General features: G+C 52.7%; 1 protein-coding gene across 8 annotated transcripts in view; it reads right to left on the minus strand.

Moving 5' to 3' along the window:
• MICAL2 (microtubule associated monooxygenase, calponin and LIM domain containing 2) overlaps positions 1–10403 on the minus strand; it is a 219578-nt gene that overhangs the window by 189152 nt on the left and 20023 nt on the right. For 6 of the 8 annotated variants that reach the window (XR_003004813.1, XM_024757127.1, XM_024757126.1 and 3 more), the window contains exon 2: positions 2025–2095. The exons of 1 other annotated variant lie outside the window; for it this stretch is intronic. The gene's annotated coding sequence lies outside the window, so the exon portion shown is untranslated. Of the gene's footprint in view, positions 1–2020; positions 2096–10403 lie in introns of all 8 variants that reach the window. One more of the 8 variants, XM_024757124.1, reaches the window with a different exon arrangement.

Raw genomic sequence — 10403 nt, forward strand, 5'->3', positions numbered from 1 at the left:
TCCTCTATGCACGCACTCCACTTTCTGTGTTTCTCCGGGAAAAGGGAGGGATTCTCAGGCCCCAGCAGGCTGGCTCATCAGGACTCCTTTGCCCAGACACTAAGAACCAGAACTACGAAAGCAGCTTTCCCCTAGATCCTGCCAAGCCCTTCTCATGCTGCTGCTCAGCATCTCAACACGGACTCCTCGCCCTCTCCAGCCTCCCTCCACCGGGGATCCTCAGTGCCCACAAGGCCAGCCTCTGAATCCCCAGCCATGCCTGCCGGCTACCCTTCCTCTGGGGCCTGTACCCTGCCCTAGGCTCACCCTCCCCTCCTTCCCCCCTCCACTGGGCTCTGCAGCCCCCAGCCACCACCCACCCCCTGGTCTCACACCTCCAGGGAAGCTCCTGAGGCAGGGTCAGTTTTATTCATGTCTACCTTCCCTCTGACTCAGGGCATTCTGTAAGTTCTTCACCCTCCTGTAAACGCAGACAGATGGTCCCCAAATGTACTCTGACGGCTGTATACAGAAGGGAGGCAGAGGAGGAGAGAAGGGGTGTGGAAAGAAAGTTAGACTGGAAATCTAGGACCTGCCTTCCGAATCTCCACTGGACAGCAGTGGGTCATGCAACCTTGAGAAAATATCCTCAGGCCAGGCCTCAGTTTCCCTATCAGGTAATGAGGGGTTTGCTCTAAATAACCTCTTGGGTTCTCTCTAATTATAAAATTTGGTTATAGAAACCAGAACTAGAACTAGCCTGGTTCACAGGAGATGTGGGTCTTGGACCTTAACAGCCTATAGTCTGAGAGCTCAGACCTCAGCCTCCATGTCTGTAAAATAAATGGGGATGACTTGACTACCCCTCCCCAGGTACGAGGCCCGCACGAGACAGAAGACAGGACTTCGTGAGCCATAAAGCCCTGAAGAAACCTCAGGGATTGAACTCCTTGAGCCAACAAACACTGTTGCTCCCCTGCCATGTGCCCAGCCCTGGCGCTGCCCAGCTCAGACAGGAAGGCTGGAAGACGGATCCTTGCCTTCCAGGCTTCCACAGCTGGTGGGGGAGACAGACGAGTGGACAAAACTCGACTCAGCCAGTGACACACCTGAGATCTGAACAAAGCGCTAGGGGAGTGGAGAGGAGGAGGCCCCAACTTTGCTGGGAGAGTGAGGGAAGCTTCCCAGAGGGAACACGTGTCCTGGATGTGGAGATCTGTTCCGGGAGTTGTGGGACTGGAGCTGGGGTGGAAAGGAGAGGAAATTTTCAACTCTTGGACAAATGGTCTGGAAAGTCACTGGAGGGGCCCTTGAAGGCCAGTGGGAGAGTGACAGGCAGACATGTCTTTGAGGAAGGTCTCTGGCAGCACTGAAGAGGACAGAGCAAGGGGACAGAGTAGGGCCAGGAGAGCAGTGGGAAGGCTCTTACATAGTTCATAAGGGTGATGATGCCATACAAGTCATTGATTTTTCACCTACACGGAGTCTTCCAGACCCTATGCCTCCATGCACCTGCTGAATTTATGGAAAGATACGAACAGGTTTGCTCTGCTTACAATGGAGCCCAAGCAGAGGAAGATGCTGTGATCATATTTGCAACTCTTGGACAACGGTCTACCATGCTTGGAAGTCACTCCCTGAAGAAGCTACCCGGCCAGATTCCTGTCTTGGCACAGACCTGGGCCAGCAGGAGACGGAAACAGCATCAGAGCTGGGAGTGGAGTCAGGACAGCTGAGAGGAAGAGGGACAGAGATTCCATCCACTCAAAGCCCACTGAGTCACACAGGTCTTTCATGTCCCCAAACACATCTCAGTCTCAATCCCTGCCACACTCCCTTCTCTGACAGCGTGGGAGGGCTGTGCGGCCTTGGAGGTGGTAGGCAAAGACAGAGGGCTTTCGCCAGCCACTGTTTCTTCATAGGGGTCACATTCACTCGGGCCTGAAGGAAGAGTGCAAGCACCCCTATCCTTTCCAAAGCCTGAAGCCAGCCCCCCAGGAGCGACTCAAGGGCAGAAAAGAGATCCACCACTGTGACTTACTTACTTGATTCTTAGGCATCACAACGACTGAAGTCAGCTCCTCCCAGGACAAGCCATGCACAGGTTGCCATATTCCTTGAAAAACAAGAGCCCAACAAGGAATGTCAAGTAGATTATCTTACATTGCAGCCTCCTCTCTTCTCCCCACCAAGAGGTTCCCACATGCTGTGCACTCTGTCCCGTAGTAACACTTTACCCAACAAGAGGAAACGGAGAGAGAATGTCTCTTCTGCTCCAAGTTTTTCATGTGAAGAAAGGAATTATGAGACGCGTAAACACATTCCTTTGTCTGCCACTGGCTGGGTACCCTAAGGCTTATCACACCTCTACACAAAGGCTTGCAGAGAAAGTGAGATGGATGTGGAAAAGAACGCTTCATTCGTTGCTCCAGTAAAAGTAAAAAATGCCAGAATTTCTAAGCTTAGGACATGAGGAAAGTAAAATCAAGCTGGTGTAAAAACTTGGTAACAAGTCACCAATGTAAAATTTGTCATATTTCCAAGGTGGAAAGGTCCAAAAGGCTGAATAAATTAGGAAGTCATGAGCGTGGACTATCTGATTATGGCTGAGTTTCCTAAACAAATTCTGATTTTGGTTTCCAATGACCACCCTAGTGATCTGGTTACATCCCACTTGTTTTGCAGAAAATGCTTCTACACCTGTTTGGAAAATGGAGCCTGGAGTTACAAAAATTTTAAGGATTTACTTTCACAATCCCAATTTTCTAAAAGGTGGCCTCAAAAGGACAAAACTTAAGACATGTAAGAAAAAAAAAGAAAAAGAAAAAGACATGTAAGATTTGAGATCGCCAAGAGGCAATCGCCATACTCCGTGGACTTACGCTCACTTTGCTCGGCAAGGTGGCAGGGCTATTTGCCCACAGAAACACGTACGTATTCTCTCTAGTACACAGAAGGCTGTATTTAGAGCCTAGGAGTTGGGACTCACTGTTCAGAATCCTCAGACTATTAATGGGAGAAAAGCAACTATTTACTGAGCACTGGCCATGCATGGAACGAGCACTGTTAGCGATCAGACATGCTTTGTCTCAGTGGCTCCTCACAGACAGGAATAGGGGCTTAGAGGGCAGAAGGCACTTGTCAAGGCCCCAGGGAGTGGCAGGACTCAAGCCCGGGCCGGGCTGACCCAGTGCTCACGGTATCTCCCACCAGGCTGAGGTGAGAGGTGTCCCAGCACCGCTGCGATGGGCCCGCACGCCCCACGGCAGCCACCTGGGTGGAAGCTGCAGTCATCTCCATCCCCATCATCATTATCAAGCCACACCTCTCCAGCCCGTGGCAGCTGATCAACAGGCTGGCCTGCCTTGGCCACATTCTACCAGCCTGAGCTAGAGGCTCTGTGCTGCTGCCTTGAGCCAGAAGTCAGAGAGTCAGGAGGTCTCCACCCATCTGCCTCCCTGCTTTTCAAGGGAAGCTTCTGGGTGCAGTGGGTCAGGGAGCTGGACATTCTGGTGCAGAATTCTGCTATCGGTCTAGCCAGGTATGAGAACCAGGGGCTGCCCCTACTCCCAAGATGTCAGGAACGGAAGCCCCTACCAACCCTGGGATGTTACTGAGACCAACAGCAGGGAACAGGGGCTCTCTGAGATTCTGCCTGGGCTGTTGCATAGTTGGATGGAGGTGGGCACTTCGGGACCAGTCTACAAGGGCTAACCACCAGTCAGATTCCCACATAGGCCTGGGCACACGTTGCGATCCAGCCACTCCAAGGGCCAACCTGTACCCTCCATCTGACCTACAGCCAAACATGCTTCAAGCTCCCTTTAACTCCACTAAACCAGAAGGTCCTAAGGCCAAGCACCTTCCTTCCCCTCGAGGGGCCTCAGTTTCCTTAACTTCAAAATGAGGAGCTTGAACTAATTGGTGATATCCTCACCAAGGACCCCTTCTAACTGCCCCCATCCACAGGACCTGACTTTTAGAGACACCCATGAAGCTAGCCTATTGTTAAAAAGAGGGAGAGGGATTAACCCGCATGCAGGCATTACGACAGGTGGTTAGCATGTGCTATCCCAGATAATCCTCCCAGCAACCCAGTGAGGCAGGTAGTACAGCCACGTCACAGAGGGCAGAACTGAGGCATGGCCCAGCCTCAATCCATACTGACCACAGCAGCCTGGGACTCACAGCGGAGCTGGCCGGGGGGTCCACGCCCACGCTTGCTCCCTGACGCGCTGCCCTTTGTCGTCAATCGGAATGAGGAAACAATCTTTGCTCTCAGATTTGCCATCATGCCAATCCCAAGCAAAGACGTATGAGGTCTCCAGGTCGCTGTAGGCCTGACTTAGGTGGTGCAGGAAAGGTTTCCTGTGAGCTTGAGTGACCTCATGGATCCCGAGGGAGGTGAGAGGAACTCTGGGGGCCTTCCTACTTCCATAGAGTCAGAGACTCACTGAGGAACCCCAAGCCCTTGGAACAGGGCCTGGCACCCACTAGGCACTCCATCAGTATTTGTTGAATGGTGGAATGAAGAAATCCAGAGCTTAGATGCACTGAGGGCTTGTTCAAGAAGCGTTTGGCATGAGTTAGTGTGAGACACACCAAATCCAGCTCAGAACCACAAAGCCAGCCCCTCAGCAGTGTGCGCCAAGCAGAGCTCTCCACGCCCAGCCCTCGGCACAGAGGATGACGGCTCAGATGCTGAGCCAGGACCGCTCTTCATCCCAATTGCCAGGGGAGCACTTGAGAGAGCAAGAGGAATGTCTGAATACAAAGGCTACCCAGCAAAGTGTTCACCAGCACAGGCCCCAGAATCAGGCGAACCTGGGTTCCCGTCTCGGCTCTGTCACTTTAAATTAGTCAGGTGGCCCCAGGCAAGTCACATCATCTCTGTGAGCCTGTTTCTTATCTAAAAATGGGGATAATGTTAGTCCACAAGGCTGTTCTGAAGATGAAATGAGAAAATGCTGTAAAGGACAGCCCGGTGTTTAGTTTAGAGTAAGTGCTCGGAGATGGCATCTGCTGTATCGTCTGCATCAGAGTGGGCGGTTAGGAGCACACTGGGAGTAATCTGCTTGGGTTCAATCCCTGCTCTCCTACTAGCGAGCTATGTGACCTTAGGCAAAGTGCTTAAACTGTCTGTGCCACAGCTTCCTCGTGTATAAAACAGGATTGATTGTAAAGATTACATGAGGCCTGTAAGTAAAGAGCTTAGAATAATTTTTACTTCAAAGTAAGCACTCAATAAAAATTCATCTCCAGAGGACTTCCCTGGTGGCACAGTGATTAAGAATCCACCTGCCAATGCAGGGGACATGGGTTCGAGCCCTGGTCCGGGAAGATCCCACATGCCACGGAGCAACTAAGCCTGTGCACCACAACTACTGAGCCTGCGCTCTAGAGCCCGCGAGCCACAACTACTGAGCCCGCGTGCCACAACTACTGAAGCCTGCGTGCCTAGAGCCCATGCTCCGCAACAAGAGAAGCCACCGCAATGAGAAGCCCGTGCACTGCAACGAAGAGTAGCCTCTGCTCCCCGCAACTAGAGAAAGCCCGTGTGCAGCAAGAAAGACCCAATGCAGCCAAAAAATAAATAAAATTCCTTTTTTAAAATTAAAAATATTCACCTTCTGCTTAATTATTAATATTACTAGCATCCTTCTCCCTTTGTTCCAATAACAGATTCCACCCCACCCTTCACTCACCAGCCTAAAAGGTAGGCATGGGACTCAAGACAGGTTCATCAGAGTATCCTTCCTCCTCGGCCACATTCTTAGGTACAAAGGGTGTGCATGTGCTCCAAGCTGGGCCCAGTTCCAATCTGAAAACTCCTGGGGAAGGCCTGATCCTCTTGGGTCAGGTACAGGGCTGTGTGGGGTCAGCTGGGAGCTGCCTGTATCCATGGACTAGGTAGGGGATGCTGGTCCAGGGATGCTGGAGGTCACCTTTCTGGGTGTTCTCTTTCTGGGGCTGGATTCTGCAGTGCATCCTTTGAGTCTCTGTACCTCCCCTAGAACCTTCCGAGGTATCCCTTTTTTTGGGGGGCGGGTACGCGGGCCTCTCACTGTTGTGGCCTCTCCCGTTGCGGAGCACAGGCTCTGGACGTGCAGGCTCTGCGGCCATGGCTCACGGGCCCAGCCGCTCCGCGGCATGTGGGATCTTCCCGGACCAGGGCACGAACCCACGTCCCCTGCATCGGCAGGCGGACTCTCAACCACTGCGCCACCAGGGAAGCCCCCGAGGCATCCCATTTTTGCTTAAGCTCATTCAAGTTGGGTTCCTATCACTTGAAGCCCAAAGAGTCCCCACTAAGAGCAGCAGTCAACAACTGTCTGCTTTATCACTAAATCCCACCCAGGAAGAAAAGCCCGCTGCACACTCTCAGTGAGACCCAGGAAGCCAGGGAAAAGCAAACACGGCAGCAAGGCGTCTCCACAAACTGAGGTGAGAGGAGCCACCCACAGCCCTTGGACCAATGCCCTTCCTGGGAGAGGAAGATGCTGGAACCAAAAAAAGTACATAGCCCAGTCCTGCGGGTCTGGGCTGGGAACCCAGCCTCAGATATGGGTCCCCCTGGCCATGAGCAATAGGAAAAGGCAAGGAGAGAAATAAGGAGACAGTTGATTTCCACTGGCTTCACTGTGGTACAGAAAAACATCTGGGCAGCTCCTTGAAACAACTCTATTTAGAGGGCCGGTGAGGGAAGAGGAATTATCTTGTCTGAGCCCTTAAATGACCCTTTCACTGGTACGATGTCATCTAACCTTCAGCACAGCCCTAGGAGCTGGATGCTTATCCAACCCACTTTCCAGGTGAGGAGACTGAGGCTCAGAGAGCTCAGCAACTAACTGGCTGAGGTCACGCTGCTAGTGCCTGCTGCCTGGTGCACTTGTCATGCCGCCTCCCCAGCACACTCTGATCCCTGAGCCTGAGGCCTCCTCTACGCCCAGGCACATCTGCTGGCACTCAAGGGAGGTGGGCTGTGCCGCAGCCCCCCATCTACAACCGGCCCCCATTCCACCCAGAGACAGCATCCCAGGCACTGACAGGACAGGCAGCATCTTGGATGTTTCCTTCTCTGAACATGAGTTATTTCAATCTCCAAGAGCTCCGGTGTGATGTTAACAAGATGGCATGTATCCGTGGGTTTTACACAGGATATGCCTGTCAGAATCCCATGGAGAGTTTCTTTATTTTGGGGGGGGGATGGGGGGTGTTTTTGGTTTTTTCTCAGTCACTCTTCTCAAGAGATTCTGACTCAGCAGGTACAACTACAGTGCCTGACACACAGCATGGGCTGAACAATATTATCTTTACTTTGTATCATGATCTTGCCACCTCCTGGGCCAGCACCCAGAGAGAATCTGTTCCTGTTCCTCCAGGCCTTCTAACGGCACCCTCTTAGTTCCTTCCAGGGAAAGAAGCTCCACCTTCAGATGTGTTTTAAAGAGATTTAGAAAAACCAAAGCAAAAACCCAAACCCTGGCCTGGTAGCAAAAATAAAGAATCAGAACACGCTGGCTGGGCTTCCCTGGTGGCGCAGTGGTTAAGAACCCACCTGCCGATGCAGGGGACACAGGTTCGAGACCTGGTCGGGGAATATCCCACATGCCGCGGAGCAACTAAGCCCGCAAACCACAGCTACTGAAGCCCGCGCACCTAGAGCCCGTGCTCTGCAACAAGAGAAGCCACTGCAATGAGAAGCCTGCGCACCGCAATGAAGAGTAGCCCCCGCTCGCTGCAACTAGAGAAAGCCCGCGCGCAGCAACCAAGACCCGACACAGCCAAAAATAAAATTAAATAAATAAATTTTTAAAAACCGCACTGGCCGCCTCCCCCTCCTCCTCGCCTCCAGCTGTGGGTTGAGCACGCCAACCAGCACACACAGCTGTCTTCTTCCACAGGGCCCGGGAGCTCAATGCCAAGGTCTGCACAGACATAAACCAGTGGGGGTGAGGACTGTGCAGACACAGACATCGGCTGGTACCAGAGGAGACTCAGCTGAGAAGGAAGCGGCAGCTTCCAACGTTTTCTGGAGGAAAACTGGAAACCATGATCTGAGATGATGTGAAAAGCATCCTGACTACAGTAATGTTGTCAGGGCCCCGGCTGCACCCGTGGGTGTGGGACAGCTCAGTAAGCCATTCAGAGGAGCCTCACCCACTGACCCTCACAGGACCCACACTTCACAATGGCACACGCTACCCAGAGCCTCCCTGCAGGCTAACGGTTTTTGTTTGCTTTCCGGCAGCTGGGTTCAGGCAGCGCCTGCCCCAGTCGTGGGGGATTATCCAGGCAAGTGTTTCCCTTAGTGTTCTTATTCTTTTCATAGCTTTATTCTCTGCAATTTAAAAATAAATACATTAATTAAAAGGAACTGGCTGGTGCCCTGGTCCGGGAAGATCCCACATGCCGCGGAGCGGCTGGGCCTGTGAGCCATGGCCACTGAGCCTGCGCGTCCGGAGCCTGTGCTCTGCAACGGGAGAGGCCATAAGAGGCCCTCGTACCACAAAAAAAAAAAAAGGGAACTGACTGGTCTGCCCTCAGGGCACGATTTGCTTTCCCTCCTCCCTGGCTGGGTGCAATGATGCACCATGCTCCTCGGCACTGCCTGGCCTTGGAATGGTATGCAGTATACTGGCAGCGACCCATGGGCAAGCTGATCAGCTCGACATCTGAAAGGGGATGGAGTGCTCGAGGGGGGGTCCCATCTCCTGCTGCTCCTGGTTCCCATCAAATCAGCCAGGAAATGGGCTTCCCTGGTGGTGCAGTGGTTGAGAGTCCGCCTGCCGAGGCAGGGCACACGGGTTCGTGCCCCGGTCCGGGAAGATCCCACATGCCGCGGAGCGGCTGGCCCCGTGAGCCATGGCCGCTGAGCCTGCGCGTCCGGAGCCTGTGCTCCGCAACGGGAGAGGCCACAACAGTGAGAGGCCCACGTATTGCAAAAAAAATCAGCCAGGAAAAATCATTCAATAAACATTTGCTGAGTTTCATGGCTAAAACTGTGAAGAATACCAAAAAGCATAGGGACTAGGGGTCTGAACTTGGGAAGCAGCGGCAGCAGCAGGAGGAACAGTGCCTCAGGGCCAGCCAGCACTTGGGCTTGAATGCCAGCCTCACTGTTTGTGCATACTAAGACCTTGGGGGGATGATGTCTACCTTATAAAACTAGAGTGTGGATTAAATAAGATGATACCTGTCAAAGAGTAACAAAGGCTGCCACATGTTAGCCATTTACTGTAAGGCAGGAACTGTGTGCTTAGTGCTTTATGTGGATTATCTCACCAGATACTTACAACTTCCCTGTGAAACAGGCACCGTATCCTCAAGTTCAGATGAGGAAACTGAGACTCAGAGAAATCAAAGCACCTACCCAAAGCCACAGAGCTCATAAGAACCAGCGCTAGAACACACACCCAGGCCCATCAGACTTCAAAGTCCTAGTCCCTGCTCTGCTGCCTGCTGTCTGACAGGTGCTCAAAACACATTATGTAACATGTAAATGCTGAACTGGGGGCTGCTGGCTCTCCACCAAGGAGGCATATGGAGAAAAGAGGGGGAGTTTTGGCTGAGAGGGTTTAGGAAACCTTTCTGAAGTAGGCAGGGCTGAATCTCAGCCTTGGAGGGTGAGGATGGAGACAGGCCAAGGAGAAATGGAAAGCACTAGAGACTGGGAAAACCAATGCAAAGAGCTGAAGGCAGGGATGACCCAGGCAGGCAGGCAGAGAGAGGCAGCAGACATTGGCCAGGCTGGAGGAAGAGAGACAGGGTTATGGGCACCTGAGCTGTTACGTTGGTGGCCGTTCTACCCGAGATCTTTCTCACTCACACTCCAGAGATGCTCCTCTGACTGCTCCTTTGGTCACACAATCACAGAGGGAATCAAAACCCATGATTATAAAGGCCCGATAACCCCTCCCTCCCCACAGCAGCCTTAGAACCCAGATGGAGGAGCAGATGTTTTTGTCAACTCCCAGCCTGTGCTGCTGTGCTGACCTGCCAGACCCAGATTCTAGGTCGAGCTCCAGGACACTGGGAATCTGAACACTGCCATATGCACTGAAGCATCACCACTGCCCCCCTGGCATTCAAGGTTCCCAGGAGGGAGAAGAGGGCACGGGTCAAAAGGAGGCTGTGGTGCATAGGCTCCTCATGGCAGAGTCCCTGTCTCACTGAACTTCATATTCCCGGGACATTGCAGGTACTTTTTCAATAACCTGAACCAAGTGGAAAATTCTTCCACTTAAGAAACAACACTAGAGTTTGATAAGTCTGGATTACAGTCCATCCTAGAGCCCTGGGTCTAGTCCCACCTTAGCTGGAAGGACCACTTGCCTGTTTGTCTCTTGAAAAGAAAGTGCCCCCACCCCCAGCAGTCTCTGCTTTGGCCCCCAGCAGCCCCCTGCACCCTGGATGTGGTGCTG

Source organism: Neophocaena asiaeorientalis, unplaced genomic scaffold, assembly GCF_003031525.2.
Source record: "Neophocaena asiaeorientalis asiaeorientalis breed wild unplaced genomic scaffold, Neophocaena_asiaeorientalis_V1.1 scaffold504, whole genome shotgun sequence".
Classification (NCBI taxonomy): Eukaryota; Metazoa; Chordata; class Mammalia; order Artiodactyla; family Phocoenidae; genus Neophocaena; species Neophocaena asiaeorientalis.